This window comes from Dermacentor andersoni, chromosome 8, assembly GCF_023375885.2.
Source record: "Dermacentor andersoni chromosome 8, qqDerAnde1_hic_scaffold, whole genome shotgun sequence".
Taxonomy (NCBI): domain Eukaryota; kingdom Metazoa; phylum Arthropoda; class Arachnida; order Ixodida; family Ixodidae; genus Dermacentor; species Dermacentor andersoni.
The window spans coordinates 21,270,172-21,295,238 of record NC_092821.1 but is presented as its reverse complement, the minus strand read 5'-3'; the positions used below and the strand labels follow the sequence as shown (position 1 = coordinate 21,295,238).

Genomic DNA, 25,067 nt, shown 5'->3' with positions numbered 1-25,067 from the left:
CCAAAGTGCACAAATTCTTTTTTCAGTATAAAGATCACTTTGGCAGCTGAAATGTCTGTAATCTGCTCAACCACGCTCAACCACAATGTACTTGCTAAAGTAATCAACTATAAGCAAGTGTCATTGTTGAAGTGAAAATATTCTATGGCAACCATCTGCTAAGGCGTGGTGGGAAGCTTCCTGTCCATTAGTGGCTCTCATTGGTTTGAGCACTGGTGCTGCTGACAGAATTTGCAGCTGGTGACCATTTTTTCAATGTTTTTGTTGATTGTCAGCCAATACAATGTTGCACGTGCTTTGCTTTTCGTTGAAACAATGCCTTGATGTGCTGTGTGAAGTCGTTTCAGAGTATCTTGTTGGAAGGATGAAGGAATGATAAGGGGTCTTCCACGAAAAAGATGGCCATCCGATAGATGTAGCTCATCTTGGCAATGAGCACATGGTCTAGCAGGTGGATCAACACTTTGATTCTGTGGCCACCCATTCTGAACATACTGGGCAACTTTCTGAAGAACTGGATCTTTTTTCATTGCAATACGAAGCTCTTCCAGCTTTGTAGTTGAAGCAGTGATCAGAGTCATCACTCTGCACTCTTGCAAATCGGATGTGTCAGTGTGGAGAGATGCCTGCAGCACGTGAAAGGGCATCTGTGACAGTAAGGTGTCTGCCTGGCACATACACAAGATGGACATTGTATCTCTGAAGACGTAGAAGTAGACGCCGCAGGCTTGGAGTGATTGCATCGAAGTCTATCTTGCAGAGACCAATCAGTGGTTTGTGGTCAGTGTGCACACTCACAGGTCGGCCATATGTATAAAAGTTAGTGTTCACAAGCACACACAACTGCAAGAAGTTCTTTCTCTATCTGGACGTAGTTTATTTGTGCTGATGTCAGTGACGCAGAGACATATGCAACTGGTTGTTGATTTTGTAGCAGCACTGCACCTAGTCTGTTTGCACTAGCATCTACAGAGACAATGACTGGCTCTTTTGGGTTGGAGTACTTGAGGACTGATGCTTCTATAAGAACTCTCTTGAGGTAGTTAAAACTTCTGTCCATGTTTGCATCCCAGTACCATGCTGCATCATTTTTAGGAGGGCCCTGAGCTTTGCAGTTTCTGTCGGTGCAAAAGGAACAAACTTTGCAAGAAATGTGATCATGCCTAGAAACCTGAGTAGCTCTTCTATGGTGGTTGGTGCTTTCATAGAAGTGATAGCCTGGAGCTTGGCAGGATCAGGCTTCAAGCTATCTGGTGTTAGCAGGTGTCCTAGGTAGGCAATGTTTGAAACAGCAAGCTTAGTCTTTGATGCATTCAACTTCAAGTTGTGCTGTCGTGCTACCTCTAGCACTTCATGAAGCTTTGCATTGTGTTCTTCATTATTGCTGGACATAAGAAGTATGTCATCAAAGTAGGGTCAAACATTCTCAGTTCCTGAGAAGATACTGTCCATGGCTCGCTGAAATAACTGGTGCACTCTCAAGTCCAAAGGGAATTCGAAGAAACCTGTACAATCCCCAAGGTATGATGAATGTACACAGCTTGGAGCTGTGCTCATCGAATGTTAGCTGCCAGAACGCTGACTTCGCGTCAAGCACTGTAAACACGGGTGTAGTTGCTCAGGTAAGCAAGAAGCTCATCCTGTGTTGGTATGCGGTAATGCTCGCATTTGATCGCATCATTTAGCTGTCTTGGGTCTAAACACAATCACAAAGGTCCATCCTTATTCATGACAATCACGAGTGGAAGGACCCAATCTGTTGGTTCTGTTACTTTTGTTATGATGCCTTTTGTTTCCATGTCATCAAGCTCATGCTTTACCTTGTCTTGGATAGCAAGGGGGAATCTTCCTGGGAGCTGTAATGACAGGTACTGCGTTGTCGTTGAGAGTGATGCTGACCACACCTGGTAATTGACCGATGCCCTCAAATGCATCAGAGTATGCATCTAAAATAGCTTGAGTGCTGCAATGTAGCGAGCCTTTCTCGTTGAGAGCATTGGGCTTGCTACTGCTTGAGTGCACACTATGAAACGGGCGATCAGCCGTCGGTCTTGGCATGCAGATGCTCCGAGGACTGGAAAAACTTTTTTGTTGGTGGTATGGTATGTCAGAGTATGGAACTTGCCTCTCACTAGTAATTTCATTTTGCACTCGCCAAGTATTGGCAGTCCTGTGCCATCATAAGTTGAGGCTTTCACACTGGAAGATGCAAGTTTGGTTGCTGCTGGCATCTCTTGAGCGTACTCAAAAAATGGTGTTTACATCAGCTCCTCTGTCGAGCTTGAAAACAACATCCAAGCCATTGATGTTGATTGTTTCTGTCCATTCTGCTGCTGCATGGAGTCTTTGCACTGTCAACATGCCAAGGCACACTGGATGAGTGTCCGAGGGGGACTCTGGTTGGGCATCCAAAGACAACACTGCATTTCTTGAGGAACGTGCACACACTTTCTGACGACACACAGAAGCGAAGTGTCCCAACTTGCCACAAGAGTAGCAATGGCTACCGTATGCTGGGCAACTCCTTGGTGGATGATTGGTACCACATCTTGAGCACGTGCAACGAGAAGGCTGAACACAGCTGACAGGTTGTTGCGGCGTGTGATGTGCACTGGTGCGATGCAGACGGGCTTGTTTCGTGCTGTGCGCGTAGTTGCGAGATAGGCGATCCATAGTAGCCTCTCCCTGCTTGTCTTGTAAATCACAAACATGCTGTTTCGAGATTTCGGCAGCTTTGCAGGCTTAAATTATTTTCTCCAAAGTCAGTTAGGGCTCTCTAAATAGGCGTTTGTGTAGGGCATAGTCCCTGATCCCTACAATGATACGGTCGCTGTTCATGCGGCTCTCTCGTTGACCGAAGTCGCACTTGCGTGCCTGCAGTTTCAACGTGGTGACAAATTCGTTGATGGTTTGACCCAGTTGCTGTGCCATTGTATTAAACAGTGCGGTTGCTTGAGTGACGTTCTTGCACGGCGTGTACAAGTAATCAAACTGCTTTATGATTGCCTTCACAGAATCTTCGGCCTGGACCTCGGGAAGCGTATGCTGAATGTTTCGCGCTGACGGTCCCAAGATGTGAAGGAGAAGTGCTTTTCTTGCGGCGTCAGGCTTAGCTGAATATTCTATGGCGGTTTCGTAGATCAAAAAGGCTTCCCACCATTCTTCCCATTCACTTGCTGGGTTGTCGCCGGGCGTGAACGGTGGTGGAGGTTGTAAAAAGGGACTTGCCATGGCGTTCATGGGCAGGCGTTGCAGAGCTGTCGGTTGCTGCTCTTGTTACTTGTGGTCCTCTTCTGACACGATGTTTTGTCTCAGGAATACAACAAAGAACTTTATTTAAGTTTACATAGCTGGGTGCATGTGCGCATGTTGATGCCGTTGCTGTATATCTAAAACACACAGGCTTGTCAAGACTATCAACTGTTAGGTTATATATGTAGGTGGCGTTGGTGATCAGATACAAATATGTAACATTCATAACCCTGTGTAATCAAACGTATCACAAACCAAACCACCAAGCATAGTTCAGAACACTGGGGCTTTATTTGTACATCCCTTCACTTGATCTACTCCATCGTTTCACTTCCTCTTCTTCACCTCGCTCGGCCATCCCCCGCTACATGCTCATGTCTAAACCGGCAACGCGCCAGAAGAAGGAAAGTTTGCCACAGATGGGCAGACCAGCAGATGAAAGTGTCTCAATAAATTGGCCCCTAATGTGGCATAGCAGACGTCTGCTGTCCAAAATAGCCATTGCAACCTTCTTTTAAGACCGAGATTGAGGGTAAGAGACGTCTGTCTGTAAGTTGCGATGATAGAAGAGTTCATTGTAGGGAGGTTGAACAAAGTGGTGATGGCATGATTTAAGCGTGCTAATGTTGGAGCTCACGTCCGTGCTAACGTGCATCACCTGGTGCCTAAATTTGCACCATATCTAGTGTTCGTACTATGCCCAGTACAGGTCGGTCGTGCAAGACAGTGCCAGCAGACAGCAGGGATGACAATAGTTTTTACATGGATGATGTGGCAACAACCATACTTTCAGTATCACTCATTCGTCAATAGCTATTTAGCAACCATGAGCAGCAGTCTTTAAGGGCATTACTAAATAGAAATGGTTCAAAGGCACACATTTCGTTTTACTTCTAGAAAGAAGAAATTGACCAATTCTCTGTCGGACATAGCGCATCAAAACTTCCCCTGCATAATAAATGAGAAATTTCAGGGCACATATTTTTGTTCTTTAACACGTTGGTGAAAATTAGCATTCATGCATCCATACATTGAGCTGTTCCTGTCCTTCTCATAGAGCAGCAGCACGCGTGCGGCCTGCTTCCATATGGCAAGCTCAAAATTGTTTAATGTCTTCTTTCTGTGCACTGCCAAGGGACATTGTTGTGGCTGAAGGTTCAGATCCATTTGAAACTGCTTTGCAATCTATACTGTAACTTAGATGATGTGCAATAATGAAACATGTTTGAAGTGGTCTCACTGGACGCATGAAAGAAGACGAAGAAATGGGCTAGGGAAGAAGTGAGAAGGAAGAAGTTGGAATAAAATGGCGGACGACATCAGCTTATGTCACCGCGGCAAGGTACAGAAATTTCGCTATATCTCAAAATTCTGCAATATCCATGCTAACACCGTGTTCTGAATTCCACCATCTTGGCTTCCCATGGAATATTAATTGGTGTCCTTCAAGGCAATTGGAAGTATCTTTTACAAAATTGAGATGCCGTATACCTCCTCTAAATTTTTACTTACACAGGTCTGGTCTCGCGACGTCCCCTCTATGTTCTTATTGCAGTGCACCTGAAACTATCGAACATTATTTTCTCTCATGCCGCCGCTTTCTAAGACAAAGAAGAATATTAGAATACTCATTTACCAAACTTGGCCTATCACTAACCTCGACAAACATTCTTTCTTTTGGGGCAACTTCACTGGGAACCAGCCACAGGGATGCTTTTCTTGCTGTTTACAATTTTATTAGAGAGACAAAAAGAGTACCTTGCTGATTTTCTACAATTATCCATAGTTTCTATTACTTAATTCCTTTACGTTAAATTATTTTAGCAAAATTCTTACCAATACTTTCATTGCAAGTCTAAATTACAGTTCTATCGTCCCACGCTCCACTATTCAAATCTAATTTCTCTATACTTCTAACCTTACGGAAAACCGCCTGCTTCTTGGCCAATCCCCCATAGTGGGTACGCGCCACTGTCTGGGACACAAGACAAGACAAGACAAGACATCCGTCCGCCTGGCTACGCACTCTGGCATCCCAGCAGCATTCAAGGACATGCTATGACACCTGCCATAAACATGTTTCTTATGCTAAAGGTGACGTTGTGTGACTGTAGACGCTGTGGTTTGTGTCGGAAGTTCTTGGCCTGTTCGTCATTCTCGACCACTTCAGTGACGTTATGTATGTAATCTCTCGTCTCACAAGTACCCGTCGCCACTTTAGTAAGAGACAGTTGACTTACGCCGCACGCCTCAAGCTTTACCACCAGTGATCCTCTGATTGACTTGCCCACTGGGCATCGTCTGCGAATGGGGAAATGAAACGTGCTAATACAAATGAAGACAATGGTTGGACTGTACTGCGATTGTCTGCGTAGATGGCCTACCTTGAGCTATCATCTCCCATCCTGTAAATAATTGTGACGCATCGTCACAATATTTATTTTGGTTTTCTTTTGGAGCTTGTTACGTTTCTTAACCTAATAAACATTTCGGCTGCTACTTCTGCTTTTTGATGTACTGTAACAGTGTATTTACATTAGTTATTGCTGTGAAAGGGCGATGAGATATTTGTCTGACTACAGTATTCTCAGTTTATCATTGTAACCGTAAGTAGAGAGCCCAATACAGTTACAAAAAAAACAAGAAAACTCGAAACTTTCTATTTGAAATTGGTGCCTCTAAGCCCCTTCTGACAGCAACTGCCACTTTCGCATGGTTTGTGCAACATCAGGAAGTGAGCGGCTACTACTTTGTTGTCTCTCGTGTTTTATCTTTTTGAACCACCTTGTAACCTCACCCACTTCGTTTCTGCATCATTCTGACAAAAAAACTTGAAAAGTGGGCAGTTCTGCCATAGTTAATGAAATCTCTAATATAGCACGACTTTGCATTAGCCTTGGCTGAAATGGCAGAGAGGATGATGGCGCATGACTAGAATAGGGGCAATTGTCTACTATAATATGCGTCGTCTACTCTTGTGCCATTTGTTGCAAGATGAACCTGTAGTAAATAGGACAAGAAGCCAGACTTTGCACAAGCCAGTTTCCTATTTCTGAGAGCTGCCAATGTTGTTAATTACACACAACTACTAAGCCCTCTAAAAATGTTTTGTATAGCTACTCCTCGGTGCAATTGTACATGACACAAATACATAATGCGCTCCACTCGCTGCTATAATGTTGCACTTGGGAGTACCCATTTGGTATGCGCGTGTAAAGGAAGCGAATAATTTCTAAATGCATGTCATGTCTCCGAGGGCTTCTTGTTTTCACAGACCGAAATGTATTGCATGAACTGTCTGGTAAGAATAAATGAAGATGTGATAGGCAGAAGTGAGAATGGCAATGATTGAACAGATGAGATTACGTATAGCCCTTCTATTCACTGAACTTGAAATATTCTACCAGTCTATGCTATCATGTCAGCTGTAGATGGGTAGGCCACAAGTGATGCAGACCTTGGTCGTGGCCCTGTTAGCAATAATGCTATATATTTTGTGAATAAAAACTATGTATTTTCCAATTTGTTGAGGAGGCAATTTGTAACTTCATGTGCAATGCAAATTTCATGTCTGAACCATCTTCTTGTTACACAGCATTGCAGCAGCACACACAGGCACATTTTGTTCACATTTTTTTAATAATCTGGATATTTAAATCCTGTGTACATCTCAGATGGGAAGGCGTCCCTCACAGCAGCAATGACACAGCTGGGCAGCACCTTCCTGTTGCCCCGTCCTAGTCGATGCCACACCCACCGTGCAAATTGGCGGTATGCGGTGTATCTGTACCGCCTGAAAATAAATAAACAAGGTTAGGAGAATTTTAAAGATAACGCTAATTAGCGGCGGGTGATGCCTCCTGTAGCGTACAGCCGGCGTCAAAGTATAGGGTCCGCGGCTTACGAGGAAAGGCTGAATATTTCCATGACCCCTGCAGGAATCGCTGGTAATTCAATGTTGTCCGAGATACCGTGAACCGTAAATTTGTGACGCCGACTGCACGTCTCTTAAAGGTTACGCGCGTGCTACGATTGATGGGCTCGAACACTAACACGGAAGGTTGGACGGACGTATGTCGTGTTGCGAGGCGAGATTGTTCCCGACCGAAAATTTAATATTGCGAACGTCGTGCTTTGAGTCGAGGCCGTGGTGGAAAAGGTATAAATAAATACCTGTGAATTTCCGGGGCCTCTACAAGCGCCGGGCGGTCTTCCATGAGGGCGTAATACGCCACTTCAAGGGCATGCACGTTCAGGTAAGCCTGAACACAGGTGGGGTGGCTTGTGATGCACGCCTCGTTGCCCCGGAGTGCGTCCACACGGTCAAGCTCTGTGCAGCACACCGACTCGGGCTGCGTCTCCATTGCCCTGCAGTGTCCACATTGGCACCTGCGATAATCGCGATACATGAAACGTGCGCTCTGCTGGCTCCGCACACTGCAATTCGCCGATGTTGCTGAGCATTGCAGTTCTGTTTTACAAACTGTAACCTGAGGGTAACATAAATAAATAAACTGTCTGCTGTTAGACCGGCATATAAAGCAATTAGCCGTCGCTCATTCGAAAACCAGATGACATGTAGGTACATCGAAGCATGGCAATTACCATGCCTCTAAACACAACGGATACATAGCATATATATGCCGCAGCATTTGTTGCTCTTAAGACGTAGTGAAAATTGAGATTAATTATGACATGCGAAGAGTTGAGACCGCTACTACACACTACTGGTTAAATGCCGTGCAGACAACAACGTTCAACGCCGATTTGTTGTGTATTACCATTGAACGTGGCCGATGCGAAGGTTTTGTTGAGGTTCGTCCTCGCCGTCGCCGGCCGCAATATCCGAGTCGCTGCTCTCCAGTGGGTCAAATTGAAAGTGATTGGCCACGTCTAATACGGCCGCGACTCCCGCATGCAGGAAATCGTCGCCGCTGGACGACGAAAACGAGGACGACGACGACGATGATGGCGAGGACATGGCAAACCACGTGCAGGCGTAGCAGACGACTAGCAACACGAAGCTCGCGTGCCGGCGCGCCGCACACTGGCTGCGCGTCAGAGCATACGTCATGGCTTTTTGCGAACACGTGACCACTTTGTTTACACTCCCGGTTGGCCGTTTCGTTGCTCTCTGAAACCGAAACTTGGAGTGGTCCCTACAAAAAAGGCTGCAAATAATTACCTGTCGCGCTCTGAAGTAAATGAGGTCTCGTGCCGTGATTACTCGGTCATTAACTACTCATTAAAGCAGAAAAAACCACGTGGATTTTTTTTTTTGTGTCAGTACTCCTTTAAGAAAAATTAATAAGTAAAAGCCGCCTGTTATATGTGAGCTGGCGTTGTTTAAAATTCTTTAAGATTAGCCAGGGGTTCTATCCTGGCCATCCAAGGCGGAGGGCACTCATGTGTAGCAAGCACATCAAGAAAACGTGTTATTTGTTATCGAAAGAAAACACGGGCCGGTCTTGCATCGGGATCGCAATAGAAGCCAGCCATGCGAGCTCGCCATATGTAGTAGAGGCCAGTTAACATTATCTGATCGAAAGCTGTTCCGTCCTCGTCATCTATCGGTAGATACCTTATGCCATGTGGATCAAGAGGAAATTCTTTCTTTATTGTTCGCTGTAGAACATCCCAAAAGAAAAGTCCCGCCCAACAGTGTAAAAACACATGGTATATTGTTTTTGGTTGTTTGCATATGAAGCAATGTGAGCCCCATGGCATGTAAAAGCCCCTTTCTTCTAAAAACGTTGCAACCGATAGTGTTCCTGTGTGTAGTTTGAAAAAGAAAGTTTTCATACCAGGCGGTACCTGCATTTTTTTAACACGTTTCAAAACATTCTGGCCTGGGCCTCGACTGTATATAGTTCGGTACCGAGGTGGGGCAAAAAGGCTGTCCAATAGATCATTGCGCAGCGTTTTTCTTGTGACCGTAAACAAATATTCTTTGGAAAACCGTACAGCAAGGAAACGAACACTCAGCACAATTTCCTTATAGAAACCGAACACTGCCCCCGGTACACTTTGAGAGCTTATAATAAACTCTGGTAACAAATGCGCAAGTCTAACCTTGCAAACCGATTGAAGAAATGGATCATCATTGTTCCTGAAGAAAAAGGACCGTCCGACTAATTGCCTCACAAACAGGTGGGCCAGCCCTATCCCTCCATCTTTCACCCGTCTGAACAGATTGTAGCGGCTACATCTCTCCCATCCAGAACCCCACACAAACACGGCATAAACTCTGTGATTTCTGTACATTGACTCTGTTACAAAAAATGAATTGCATAACGTACCATAGCTTAGCTACGAAAACCGAGTTTCACACAGTAGCCCTTGCAAATACTGAAAGGTGTTTGGCTTTCCACGCCTCAGCCTTCTCTTTAACCCTTTTAAGCTCGCACTGCCAGTATTCGTCGCTCTGTTTATAAACTTCAAGTGGTACACCCAGGTATTTTGCTGGCGTTGTCGACCACGTAACATTCGCAAAGATGGATAGCGGGGGTCTTAGGCCACTCACCATGCCAAATACCGTGGCACTTGCTCCAGTTTACTCTACTTCCAGTGATTTCACGAAATTTTTTTAACAACATTTATCGTTTGCAAAACGCTCTCCTTGTCATTGCAACACACGGCTACGTCATCAGCATAGGCCAGAAATTTAACTTCTGATGCTTGCATTGTAAACCCATGAATATATTTGTTCTCAATCACTGCCAAACACAGAGTCTCTAGATAAATACAGAACAGGAGTGGGCTGGCTGGGCAGCCCTGACGCACGGAACGTTGAATGGTGATGGGGGCCCCCAGTGACTTGTTAATTATAAGTTTACACTTCCGTTCCGGTACGCCATGGCCACCCCGTCAGTAATTATGGACCCGACATTTATATGTTTTAGAATGGCAATTAAAATAACATGAGCAACACAGTCAAAAGCTTTCTCCAAATCAAGTTGGAGAATAGCAACTCGCGACCTTAAGGCGTCACAACATTCTAGAATTGATCTCATTATGTGTATGTTTGTGCTAATAGTACGTCCCTTGATGCCGCATGTTTGGTGACTACCTACTATGGTGTCCATTACTGATTGTAACCTGCCAGCGATGATCTTCATGGATACTTTGTAATCATTGTTGGTGAGTGATATTGGACTGTACGACGTTACATGTTTTAGTTTCGTAGGCTCGTCGGTCTAGGAATGAGCACGGTGTGCGCTTCCCCGAAAGAAAATGGCAATGCGTTTACTTCATACGCTTCGTTAAAGACGTCAACGAGAAGAGGCGACAAGTCTGATTTAAACCGTTTATAAAAAGCGGCGCAAAGGCCATCCGGACCCGGCGATTTTCCAGTTTTTAAATCATGAATTGCCTTTTCCACTTCACGTGCTGATATCGGTGCCTCTAGTCTGTTCTTCGTGTCGTCGCTGAGTTGCGGCATGCGTCCCAAAAACGTGGCTCTAAAGGCCTCTACATCAACAGGACTCGATGCAAAAAGCTGTTGAAAGTGCTGGAAAAACACTTGTGCTATGTCCTCACAGTCGTCTATTTCGTGATCATCTACTTCAAGTACATCTACGTGGTTACGCCGTGCGTGCCTCTTTTCAAGACCGAGCGCACGTTTAGTTCGAGCCTCATCTGCTGCCAATGCCTCTGCCCTTGCGCGTATAATCGCTCCCCGATATCGCTCTTCATCGCATAGCTCCAATTTCGATTTGGTGCTACGCAAATCGTCTTTGTATGCACCCGGTTGGCTGCACTCTAAGGCCGTTAACTTTTCCAACACCACCCTTAGTTCTTTCTCTTTAACTCATTCTTCGTACTTTATTTTGCAGGAGCGATCGATGGCGGCTAGTATATTTCATTGTTTAAAATTTTCCCACCTTTCGGTGACTCGCAACACGTTGTTATTTCGCACTTCTTTCAAATATTCCTGTACTTTGCTTAGAAAAGGCTCGTCAGTTAGCAATTTGGAATTCATTTTCCACATCTCCCACGTGAAAGTGTGATGTTTTGCTTTGCGTCCAACATACATATTGACCAAACAGTGATCAGTGAATGAAAGAGGCGTGACACCGTAGCTGTTACACAGGGGTATTACGTCTGGTGACACGTACATTCTGTCTAGACGCGCGTGACTATTGCCCTGGAAGTGTGTGTAATGAATATCGCGCGTTCCAACCAGACAGTCAGCCACGTCATCTAGGTCGAACTCGGCTAATAATTGAGTAAGGACATGGCAGCTTTTGTCATTTGTTCTTCGGCCTGTTCTGTCCCGATTTCGGAGTACACAATTAAAATCCCCCAGAATTATCACTTTTCTGTTCATGCAAATGTGCGTCCTTAAGGATGAAAAAAAACAGAGTGCGCTCTTCACAAACATTGGGTGCATATACACACAAAACACGCCACGAATCATTACCAACATTAAAGTCAACGTACACTAACCTGCCTGAAGGGCATGAAAAATAATTTTCGATAGATAAGCCGGGAAGTTTCCTAATAAATAAAATAAGAGCCGCCGACGCACCTTTAGCATGGCTCACTACCGCGTAGTACAAAGACATAAACCTTAGCACCATGCCCCGGGTCTCCTCCTCCCCTTCAACCTTTGTCTCCTGCACGGCCAGAACGTCGAGGTCTTGGTCCGCCATCATCCGGTACACTTGGCTTTGTTTACGCTTGGCGGCGAGACCTCTCACGTTTAGCGTGCTTAAGCTAAGCGTTGCGTTGGTTGCCATTGCTAATGCGGGAAAGTGAGAGAGGCCCGGAGCACGGTGCTCACCACAACGTCTAGCCAGCGGCTAGACGCCTCCGGGACCGTCCGGTGGTCTGGTATGGTCCGCCGACGATCGTGACTTGTCGCCGGCCTTCCTATCCGGATGAATGTTTGGAGAGGGCTTGACGCTGCTCCTTCTCGTCAAAGTTGTCTTTGCAGGTGGCCCGTCGGCATGGTTCTTTGCAGCTGTTTTCCCGTCGGTAGCGTCTAGCAGACTCTTAAAGGTAGCGTTGCCGCTCGTATCCATAGGGTCGCTGGTTGGGGGCGGATTCCCACCTTCTGTCTCGCATGCGGCTTCATCAACTACAAGGCAGTTTTCCTTGCTTTTCGCCCGCTCTTCTGCCGGACCCGTTGTCGTCCCATCTTTCTCTTCGAGGGTAACAAATACGTCTTTTCTCTCTTTCGCTGCCTTCGATGTCGCCTCTGCATTGCTGGCGCTCTCCTTGTCACCAGCCCCCTTGGCAGCGTCCTCGGCTTCACCATCGCCCATCCTCATCTGCGCGACGACCTCGTTCGCTGGTGGCCCAACAGCTGCAGCGTGCGTGCGCACACACTGATCTTCAGAGTGTCAAAAGCTGCGGCATCGAGCGCAACGTGGCACCTTGCACTCGCGACGGACGTGTCCGACACCCTTGCATCGTAGGCACTGCATCGGCCATCCAGGCGCTACGACAAGGGCCAGTTCACCGGCAACTCGGATTTGGTGCGGGAAGTCATCGACTTTCATCCCGCTCTTCAACTTCAACAGAACGGTCCGCGACGTTGAGTCCTTGTCGCCTACGCCTCTGACTCGCCATCGTTCTCTCGTCACTTCCACGACCTTGCCAAAGGCTGCTAGCGCTGCCTTTATATCTTCGTCCGCCACCCAATACAGCAACCAATAAAGGCGGAGGCTTACCCGTTGGTTGAGGGTCGACGATTGCGCAGAGACGCCCCTTCACGTTGAGCTCTTTCAACGCCAGCATCCTTTTCGTTGCCTCGTCACTCGAGAAGGTGACTGCCCATACATGATTGATCTGGTAGGCTCCAAGGGCCATGACTTCCTGCAGCAATCCAGTCGGGACGAGTGCATCTCGGAAGTCTTCAACCCTATAGGGCCTTGCTCGCAGGTCGCAATGCAAAAACACGGTGTTTTTCACGACAGGTCCCTTGGGCAGTGGTGGCAAAATAAACTGGTAGCTCGCTTCCTCGTCATCGTCGATAAGCATGTTACCGCGGCCCCCCCGCAAAAGCCGCTCCTTCGGAGCCCATGATTCACACGTCCGTACAGCTCGGCTGCCGAAAGCAGAATCTGAGCCAGCAGGCCGAGTGAGAGCAATAGCGCGGCCAACCAAAAGACAAGGGCGAGTCATTTCCCGTACGCGTAGGCGGCGACGGCGAAGAGAGAGGGATGCGTATTTGCATCACGTAAGAAAATGTAAGAAAATAAGGAAGGTAGCCATTGGGATATGCATAAAAAGAAACATCGTGGCCTGCGCAGGGATCGAACCTACGACCTTTGCGTTATTAGCACGACGCTCTAACCGACTGAGCTAGCCGGCCGGAGGAGAGCAATGGCGCGGCCAACCAAGGGACAAAGGCGAGTCATTTTCCGTGCGCGTAGGCGGTGACAGCGAAGAGATAGGGATGCGTGTTTGCATCACGTGAGAAAATAAAATGTAAAAAAATATGTAGGGTAGCCATTGGGATACGCATAAAAAGAAACATCGTGGCCTGCGCAGGGATCGAACCTACGCCCTTCGCGTTATTAGCACTACGCTCTAACCGACTGAGCTAGCAGGCTTTTTTTCTTTATTGCCTGCTTTATTTTACAGGTCGTGGAAACAGAGAAACATGAATGATAAAAGGAAACACTTGGACCAAGTCTTGATCCAGTGCGTTCACATTAAAGTTTCTTCAATTTAGACAATTCGTCCAAGAGAGGTAGCCAGTCAGGAAGCTCTGGTCGCGCTTTATACAGTTCGCGTATATAACCCATGTTTACAATGAAATTTTCAATGACAGGACGTGCGTGAAGGTCGGCATTGCGGACCGCCATTCTAGTCTGCCAGATGCTGCGAAGTGCTATCAGCATGAACATGTCGTACGGGACGCCGTCTTCATTGTCCACCCTCAGAAAACGAATGCCATAACTCGTGATGGGTAGGTCCTTTTTCAATGTGCGCTGCAGAATGTCCTAGTGGAAAACAGCGTCCCAGCAGTAAAGAAATACGTGTTCTACCGTTTCGGGCGTCTTACAATGTAGACAGTTTGTCGTACATGGAACGTAGAGTCCCTTATCAGCTAACCATTGCTTTAGTGGGAGCGTCTCAGAATGAAGTTTAAAGAAGAAAGTTTTTGTTCCCGGTTTTACGTTCATCTTTTTAACCCTTCTTAGCACGTCCTGTCCGGGTCCGACATTGAATAAAGTTCTGTACCGCGGTGTTGACAACAAACAGTCGACAAGGTCTTTGTAAAATGTTTTCCGTTTTACAGAGGACAAATACTCTAGTGAAAAGCGCACTTTCAGAAATTGAAAAGAATGCACTACTTCATGAAAGAATCCAGTCACAGAATGGTACATATTGTTTTCGATGACACAACAAATTCTGGAACGTGTGAACACAGCCTTAATTTTATTACAGTTTGTAAAAAGCCATTTTTTTGGTCGCGGAGAAAAATAAAACGAGACACAACTTGCCTAATAAATAAATGACACAAACCCAATACACCGTTTCGGACCGGTAAGAATAAATTTGAGCGACTTGTTCGTTCCCAGGACGATCTCCGCACAAACACGGCGAAAATCCTGTGAAATTTCTGCACGTTCACCCGCGACATACAAAGGACTTGGAACACATACCATATTTGGCTATTAAAAACAGGTTCCATACATATGCCCGTGCAAAAATAGAGAGCTCCCGCCCATCCCAGGCGTTTGTTTTTTGCCTGATTGTTTCTGCTTCGTCCTTCCAGTACTCGTTGTTGTCACGATAAACCTCGAGTGGCACCCCTAGGTACTTCAGTGGGCGGGTTTCCCATCTTACATTTACGCATACATCAGGCTTCATATACCAATTACCATACCAAAAGGCAGTTGTTTTATCCCAGTTAATCATGCTACCTGTCATGGAACAAAATTGTTTGGCTGTATGAACAACTTCACATATGCTCTGCCTATCTTGACAGAGTACGGCCACATCGTCAGCATATGCAAGAATCTTTACTTCAGTACTCTCTAATCTAAATCCGTGCACGTTCGAATTTTGGATAATTGATAAGCAAAAAGGTTCTAGGTATATGGCAAAAAGTAAGGCTGAAGTCAGGCATCCTTGTCTGATAGAACTGAGTATGTCAATTTCTTCACTCAACCTCATATTAACTACCAGGCGTGTTACACACTGCGAGTACGCCATCTTTAATCCATCAAGAAGCACAGTTCCAATTTGCTCATGTTCTTCGCCGAATTCAAATGGCTTCACTAACTCTCGTTTATATTCTCTCGACCTTAAACTGCGACTTAGCCTGCCACCCGCGCTCCAGCTTTTCCTCTCTGTGCGCCTCGCTTCTTTCCCAATGTGCCGAGACGTGCTTTCACTGATGCTTGCTGCGCCTTTTTCTGAATAAATGGAGACATTAATTACTAATTAATTAATTAATTCTTAAGTTGCTGCAAAAAAGAGCATGTCTTCATCTCCATAACTACCCTGTCTCTGACCTGGTCTCTCCTATCGCAAAACAATGGCTGGGCGTCACATCTACAGTATTCTAGGAATGGCCAGCAGCGCGGCATGCAAGTTTCGGTGGGTATCGAGACAGTATATAAAGCGCCTTCTCTGCCACATCCACACTTAGCGCTCTGCTCCGTGAGCTACTATTAGCCGCTAGCACGCAGTACCAAATGAAAGAAACCTATCTGGGCTGGTCGGGCGCAGCTCATTTCAGATTCGTGATGCGTCCATTTAAAACATACATTTCATATCTTAGCCTAAATGACAGCGACATAGGCGATGTGAGTTAAGGTAGCTCGATGATTTGGACTAACGACTCTCTTCAAGCAGCACTTTCGTCTTACGACTGTTTTCGAACGGCAATGAAAGGCAGGAGGGTAACACGCCTTCCTGAAATGAAACATTCGGAATAACTATTTGTTTGATGGTTGGACATATGTCAAGGGCCCCCGATATGAATCACCTGCAAGTCGGTATCAGCTTGCAAAGGGGAACTCAGATGAAACATTGTCAAGCGGATAGGCTTTTAATTATCCTAAGGATATATTTATTGGAATTCCTTAACATGAGGTGAAAGCCGACTAATAAGCATTTAAATTTTCTGTGTTATGAAGACCTCATGTTAATATAAGGCTGCTGTCTTTTACAGCCTCCTAAATTAAAAAGTGAGTTATGAATAAAAAATTGTTGCGGTAAATGTGTAAATGCAGACGCCAAGAAGAGTCCTAGTCCGTTCCGCAGTATTAACTCAATAAAGACGGAGAACATCTATACTCTCACCCGTTGTAGTGATGTGAAGAACAAAACACATCCAAAAGAGTGAGTCACGAATATACCATATTACAAAAGGTGAGCTTGCACTAGAAAACACTCAAAGCACAGCGATGGCTGCGCGCATACTAGTGCTTCCTCTGGATCTGATCTACGGATCAAGACATCGGTTCATCAGATTGGAATGCCTGTACATTGCAGCGCAATCTCGGGTCCTCAAATGCGATGGAGAATGTGCGCCAGTATTCGCTTCACGCGCGAAATCTGATAAGATAACGCTCTTTCGCTATTGAATCCCTGACAACATACTCGATATTAGAGACACATGCACGTGCGTCTTGAGCTAACCAATAACTTTGGAACAGTGATTAGACGCTAAAGAATAACTCTCCCACCCCTCCAAAAAAAAGAGAATACAGTTGCTTTTAATATTAGCTGAAACATAGTCATCATCATCATCATCATCATCATCATCATCATCAGCCTGGTTATGCCCACTGCAGGGCAAATGCCTCTCCCATGCTTCTCCAACTACCACGGTCATGTACTAATTGCGGCCATGTTGTCCCTGCAAACTTCTTAATCTCATCCGCCCACCTAACTTTCTGCCGCCGCCCTCTGCTACGCTTTCCTTCCCTTGGAATCCATTCCGTAACTCTTAATGACCATCGGTTATCTTCCCTCCTCATTACGTGTCCTGCCCATGCCCATTTCTTTTTCTTGATTTCAACTTAGATATCATTAACTCGCGTTTGTTCCCTCACCCAATCTGCTCTTTTCTTATCCCTTAACGTTACGCCTATCATTCTTCTTTCCATAGCTCGTTGCGTCGTCCTCAATTTATGTAGAACCCTTTTCGTAAGCCTCCAGGTTTCTGCCCCGTACGTGAGTACTGGTGAGACACAGCTGTTATAAACTTTTCTCTTGAGGGATAATGGCAACCTGCTGTTCATGATCTGAGAATGCCTGCCAAACGCACCCCAGCCCATTGTTATTCTTCTGATAATTTCAGTCTCATAGTGCTCGTGATAACATACTGCTCGTGGTAAAAAGGGCCCCCAAGGACTGCACAGCGGTGCCGACACGTAGAAAATTCAAGAGGTAAACATTTTCGAATTACTGGTATTTATCAAACTAGCATTTCGTGGTTCGATGTAGCCCTGTAGTCTAGGGGCCAGTTCCACCAAGGGTACTGTGTCGGAGCTCGTATTTCATGTCAGCATTATTTGTCACAAAATCACAGCATTTTTTTTAGATCTTAACATTGGACAGCCAAAATACATGCAGCGAAACCATCATCTTAATACTTCAGTACTTTTCGTTCCAACGTACATGTACGCACTGATCCTTATGTTACAAAGTACTGAAGATGTTTCCAATGCTTTCCCCCACGCAGATGTTTTTATTCCTGATGATGGCATGAAACCGAGCCTCATGCCACAAGCGCTCAGAAATCTAAACAGGAGCATGGACAATGTTCTCGCACACCCTGTGTGATGTACCGTAACGCTGAGAATAGTCCATTGTAAAGGCAGAAGTGCATGGTTGGGCACATGTGCTTAAGAGGAAGCTTTAGTTCGGATGCTCCTATCTAAATACATGTAAAAGCAGAATTCGTTTTCCTCAGCAACCACTGCGTCAAATTTGACGAGGCCTGTTGCATTTAAAAGAAAGACTTAATATCTAGTGACTGGTGGGCTCAAATTTTCGAGTGATGTCGCCAATATTTTAATAAAAATTGCCAAAAATCGAGAATTTTCAGAAAACGAGGCTGTCAATTTACAACTCCGTAACTCAGCAATGAAAAATGATTGCACAATTCTGTGAATTGCATCTAATAGTAGATCTAAAGCGGACAAAATTCATATGTTACACACGAATCTCAAAAAATGCAGTAATATGGAAATACAGATCTTGCAGAACCCTGATACACAACTAACAAATTCGCGTAAGATATAAATTGGCATAGAGAACTTGTCCGCTTTGGATTATCTAATGGATGCTGTTTACATAACCGCGATATCTGTTCTTGATGCAGAGCTATTAATTTATAAACTGCGTGCGTCTATCATTTTCGAAATTTCGAATTTTTAATAATTCTTTTCACAAAATTCAGGCCCTAAATCAAAATTCCGCTTCCAACCGTCGCTAGAATTGAACTTACTCTCTCAAATGCAACAAATTTCATTATAATTAGTCAAGGGGTAATCTCAGAAAAACGTTTTTGCGTTTTACATGTATATGAATAGGCCGCGTCGAAGTTGGACCCGAGCTAAAGCTTCCTCTTAAGCTCATGAAGTTGATTTGCGCCAAGATAACCTGTCCATACTTTCATACTTACTTTATAAGAAGCCTACCACACCACCAATATGCCGGCTGCTTCTAACTGCACCAAACAAAACTATTAAACCAATACAGGCAATGGTGACATCAGTTTATCATGCGAGGGTTCAGATTTGTAACCTTTGGATACGGAGTAAGTTGAGAAACTGTGTGCGTAATTAACAAAGCTACGTTAACAACTTTTCAGTAACTGATCTTACATGGCCAAAGAAAATGAGCAGCTTGGAGCCCGTCCTCGAGATTATGCAGCCAAGCGAAAAAATTTCGAATAAGCATGCTTCTATAAGAGGCATGCGAACAAAAATATTCTAAGTAAACGCTCTTCGAAGGCGTAACAGACGCAGAAAAAGAACATATTTAAAGTCACAGAACAGCAGTTCAAAACGGAACACAAAGGAGGAACCACACACAAACTGCGCTAACAACTTGAAGCGCTGTTCTTTCTATGATAATGAAGCAACTTGCCCGTCAGTCATTACTTGCAAACCTGTAAAGTCAACCTGACCGCACCTAGCCTTTTGTGATGCTGTCACCAATAATATGGCCCCGTGAGCATGTTCTTTGTGGCCGGCCAGCCCGCTTTCGATTTTATGCGTTGCATATCGCAATCACTCAGTTCAGCCCTTGGGCGCGGCCGGGCAGCCACCATTGGGTGTATGAGCCACCATAGTGGCTCACACCCCTACACTAGAGTTTTATGCGTTGCATATTGCAATCACTCAGTTCAGCCCTTGCGCGCGGCCGGGCAGCCACCATTGACCTTTAGCGCAACCACGTGACGTGACGTCACGACAGCCGGAGGAAAAGCTGGGCCCCAACACAATATGCAACGCATTCTTCGCTTGACCAAGCTAAGCCTAGGTTTTTTTTTTATTCACGCTGTTGTTTTGGAGGCATAAACTCTTATCAATGTAGCAGCGAACGTGTGCTGCCGAAAGCTTGCTTGGTCGCAGAAGCGATGCATTACGCAATGATCGTGCAGATATAGCGCGTCGCTGGCATCAAGACAAAGCGCTGACGCCGAGGAAAGGACGATAACAAAAGTGAACAGCTTGGTAGCTGCTCACGGAGCCCTGTTGATGATGACGTCGCCATCGTGACGAAATCTGTGGTGGTGGTATTGACGGCTGAGGCATTTATTTCCTTTATTTCTTTCTTTATATATACATAGCGAAGCCGTTAAGAGGAAGTTCTAACTCGGGCCCAACTCAGCGCGGCCTATTCAAATAGATGTAAAACGCCGAAACGCTTTTCTCAGATAACCCCTGTACCGATCTTACTGAAATTTGCTGGATTCTAGAGAGAAAGGTAAAGTATAGTGACTTTTGGTAGCCGGCTTTATATTTAGTGCCTGAATGTTTTTAGAAGAATTTTAGATTCGGAAACGCGAAAAAGATAGAAGAGCGAAGTTTACAAATTAATAGCTCCGCATCAAGAATAGATATCACGGTTCTGTAAACGGCATCCATTATATCGTTCAAAGCGGACAAATTCGATATGCCGATTTATATCTTACGCGAATTCGTTACGTTATTACAAGGGTTCTGCAAAAGCTCTATTTCCTTATTACTAATTTTCTTTTGAGATACATGTGTAATATATTAATTTTGTCCGATTTAGATGTGCTGTAGGATGCAATGCACAGAATTGTGATATCATTTTTCATTGCCGAAAGACACAGTTGTAAACTTGATGGTTTAGTTTTCCAAAAATTTGCGATTTTTGCCAATTTCTAATAAACAAATGATGACCTAAATGAAAAATTCGAAACCAACACTCACAAGATTTTACGTTCTTCTCTAAAGTGCAACAAACCTTGTCAAATTTGGTGCAGTGGTTGCCGAGAAAAACGAATTCTCCTTTCACATATATTTAAACAAAATCACCCGAGCTAAAGCTTCCTCATATGGGCTACTTTCTCCACTATCGTGTCCGCGTGTAGAACAAAATCCCGAAGAATGTACAATGCCGGACTGACCCGCTGCGGCGGTGAAGCAAGCGTTAGCACTCCCCATACGTGGAGCCATCCCGAAGATGGTGCAAAACCGACCCAACCCGCGGCGTAGGTGAAGCTGGCGTCAAGCGATCCCCATACGCGGGCCGATCCGAAAGTTAGTGAAATACCGACCCGACGCGACCAGCGGCGGCGGTGCAGTTCGCCATTAAGGGGCCCACATACACAGCTTTGCTGGTCATCCTTCTTCACAGAGTGGAAGGGCACTGAGATTTTTTTCTTATCCGCGTTTGTCCTGCATGCGTCTGCGATCAAAACAAGAAGCAGATATGCATGGAAAATCTAAGGTGGCGGCGGCAGGTGGTAGCTTAGAAGTTAGCATGCCCAGCCCCTGCACGTACTTATAACTGCATTGACATGGGTTCGTGCTAGTGATAGCGTCCAAAGCTCTCTTTTTTCTGCGCGCTATAGCGATAGTGAAACTAACGATGTGGTTAGCATGCCCAGCCACTCAATGCAAATTGCAGCAGTTAAGAGTGGTGGAATCCCGTTGGGGCTGATTGTGAAGAAAGCTTCCTTTCTATGTCCGCTCTCGCGGTGGTGAAGCTTAAACGCACCCCATAATTTAGCTTGGCCCACCCCCATATCGCCCCCGAATTCAAATTGGCCGACCCTGAGATTGCCCCCACACTTAGGTAGGAGCAACCTCTTATCACCCCCAAATTCAGATTGACCCGCCTCCACAAACCATCAAATTTAGATTGGCCCACTCCAATACCACCTGCAAATCTAGGTTGGCCCACCCCCATATAAGCCCCAAACTAACGCTGGGCCACCCTGCGATCACCTCAAATTTAGGATGGCCCACTGCGAATCACCCCCAATTAAGGCTTGTCCACCCATATATCACTCCCCAATTCAGCTTGGCCCAGCCGCACATCATCCCCATGGTTAGGTTAGCCCGTCCCCATGTCATCCCCAAATTTAGGTTGGCCCACCCCCGTATCATCCCCATATCCAGGTTGGCCCACCCCCATATCAGCCCCAAACTTAGCCTGGCCCACCCTTCTATTACCTCAAAATTAGGATGGCCCACCGCAAATCACTCCAAAATTTAGGTTAGCCCACCCCCATATCACCCACGTTTCAGCTTGACCCAACGCACTAACGAAATAAGAATAGCCATTTTGTTCACCCAGGTTCCACGCTATAAAGCACGAAAGTTTTTCTTTTGCATAACACAAAGCCATGCGCATGTTTCTAGTTATGATGTCCAATGAATAAAATCTTCATGAAAGCGATGACTTAACAAATGAAAATGACACTGCTACGTTTTAGGAAGGAAAAATAGAAAACATAATATTTCAAGAGCACCACTGGAAAACAATAACCGAAAGCAAAGCTTGAGTTTTGTGTTTCTTCCATCTGGTAGGAGACTATAAAACTACGTCCTATGCAGCTTAAAAAAGTGCGAAGCGGGAATCATACTGCGACCACCGTGACGTGGGACTTTAGGTGCGCGCGATTATACCACTCGGCCACGGCTTCTGAGGCTTCGCCAAGCGGTACGCTCATATCTTTATAGATACTAGGTGAATTTTCACGACAGTGTTACAAAAATTGCTTTTGGGAACAGTGTTACGCCATGTGCGGAGAGTCGAGATAGGCACCGATCGAAAGCTGATTCTCCGGACTACATACGCTGCACTGGGTATTACTATAGATGCCGTAGTTTTATCGCAGACATCGTTCTTGCTCGAAAATCGAGTACAAATTTTTGTCGTTTCCATAGGCTTCCATTGATAAATCTTTAACCGCTGTGGGAACAAAATTCCTACGTGCAATAGCGTGATCACTGCATTTGGCTCGTGTGGATTGTCTTCCAGAACACGTCTGTCAACTGCCTTTTTCAATAATCGACCTGCAGCTTTTGTTATTCACTAAAAACCCACTCGTTCCATTAAGAAGCTCTAGCTTCGTGCCGGGCCCACTTGGTGCGCAAGTCGGTACGTGTCCAGAAAAGCTCGATATGATTTCATTTATTAAGCACAAGAAATCCCCCTATGTTGCCCTTGGTGTCAGTGTTCGTTGGCTTCGTATGATATAATAAACATCGGGCCCCCCCTCGGTTATTCTTCTTTCTTCTAGGTTATATGTATATATATATATATATATATATATATATATATATATATATATATATATACTGAATTTCTAATATAGGTCCCCTCAGTCCGCTTTGACATGTGAAAATAGTCTCACGGTTCAAAAACACATTTCTCCAGTAAGGGAGTATTTGTTTTCAGAACATCTGTAACGCATTTTTGTACATACCCCCTAATTTTTGGCCGATCCCTCAGCGTGGGCAGATGCCACTTGTACAGAGGAAGTATCAACAACAAGATGGAGATATACGCTGTGCAAGCCAAAGAAACTTTATTTCGTGGCAACTCTTGGGGCGAGTCGTCGCCTTGGGAATTCAGCGAAAACTCCTTAAGTGAATTTGTCTTGACTCCCTGACGTGCTTGATGTGGGCCACCAGTAGTCTCCAAAGTGTGAGGCGTAGTTCTTACGTTGAGAGCCTGCTACAGTCGTTGAATTCAGGTCGGAGCCGGAGAAACAGGTGAAACTTGACGAGTTCTTGTTCTGATCGCTGACCTCTTCCTTCAGCCGCTGAAAAAGATGTGTTCCGACGGCTTTAGCTTGAGCGCTGCTCTGTAAATACATGGAAACAGAAAATCTTTTTTTTTCAGCAATCGCTGCCCCGAATTCGAGGAGACATCGTGTATTTAAAACAGAATATTATAAACCAGTCACTGTAGGAAGCCGATTTTCAATTTACGTCGTCAATTTTTTTACAAAAATAGAAAAAGTTATTAAAAATTGCAAAATTGGAAGAAAACTGGTATCGTATCTTGGACCCAGGAATAGATAACGACCACATAATATTGTAAACTGCACCAAACATTCCATATAGAGATGGAAATATATGTATAAGCACCGTTTTGTTATATAGCACAATTTGTGAGTTGTAATTTTATGAAATCCTTGTAAACATTTTAACACATCTATTGTTCGTTTTAGATGCTCTAACAGATGTAGTTTATAGAATTGGTTATCTGTTTTGGTGCAAGGTTAGAACTTGTAAACTTGGTGCTTTGATTTTTGCTTCTACCTTACCAGTTTTCGAGAATTTTAGTAGAGAATTTGTGCCATCAGTCAGAACTAAATTTCTTCCTACGGAAAGTATGACTTGCCTTTTTATCTCAATTGGAACAAATTTCATTCTGATTCATCCAGCGGTTCTCTCATATAAGAACTTCTTGCATATTATGTGTATATTATTATTTATTTATTTATTTTGTGATACTGTCAATCCCATCAGGGATTTTTACAGGAGTGGGTTAGAAGGGTCTGCAGACACTGTAGTACAGGCATTAACATAAGAATACAAAAGGGTACTTAGTAAGTGTAGAGTTTCATGAACCTATGTTAACAGCAATAATTATGGCAAAAACATAACGCACAAAGATCAATTACATATGATGTTTTGCAAAGAGACAAAAAGAAAGAAAAGAAGGATAAGCATATGGTTATAGAATTGATAGCATCATCCATCATTTCACATCACACATTTCCAAACACATTTGGTAATTAAAACAATAATAAAGACAATGTTGATAACATCATTTAGTTGTGATTGACAGTACTGCTAGCAAATTCAACAAATTTGTGCTACAAATTTGATATGAACAGGGCTAAGCTAAAACTTATTCCCTAAGTTAAAACTTCATCTTCAAAGCAACTCAGACGTGACTTTCGTGGTTGCAGGTACCGATGAACTTCTAACAATGTATTGCGCTGGAGTTTCATAAAAGAAGTGCTCAATATCTAATATTATGCACGATTTACTAGCTGCATCGTGCCGATTCTGGTCTGGAGTGTGGACACGACAAGCGCCGCGTACTCTGCGGACTCAGAAATCCGAGCAAACAGTGTGTTTCGCCAGTAAGCAGGCAACAGACCGGCCAGAGTAAGAAAAAGAAAGACAAACGAAGAAGCTCTATAGATGTCATTTTTCACCATTTCGTAACTTTCGTGCCAAATAAACTGTAATTTGCTGCAATAAAAAATGATGGCAGAACTCATCTCACGATGACTGCCAACGGTAATGAAATTGACATTTAAGCAATGTAACGACACACGGTGTTGCTGAAGCCACGTTTATATAATATCGACAGTGGCCATTGTGAGCCTC

At 44.8% G+C, this 25,067-nt stretch overlaps 2 non-coding genes across 2 annotated transcripts; both read right to left on the bottom strand.

The window, feature by feature from the left end:
• Positions 1–13,499: 13,499 nt before the first annotated feature.
• On the bottom strand, positions 13,500–13,573 carry TRNAI-AAU (transfer RNA isoleucine (anticodon AAU)). The gene has a single exon. It is a non-coding gene; the product is annotated as a tRNA-Ile (tRNA).
• Positions 13,574–13,740: 167 nt separating this feature from the next.
• Positions 13,741–13,814, bottom strand: TRNAI-AAU (transfer RNA isoleucine (anticodon AAU)). Its single transcript has one exon. It is a non-coding gene; the product is annotated as a tRNA-Ile (tRNA).
• Positions 13,815–25,067: the final 11,253 nt, after the last annotated feature.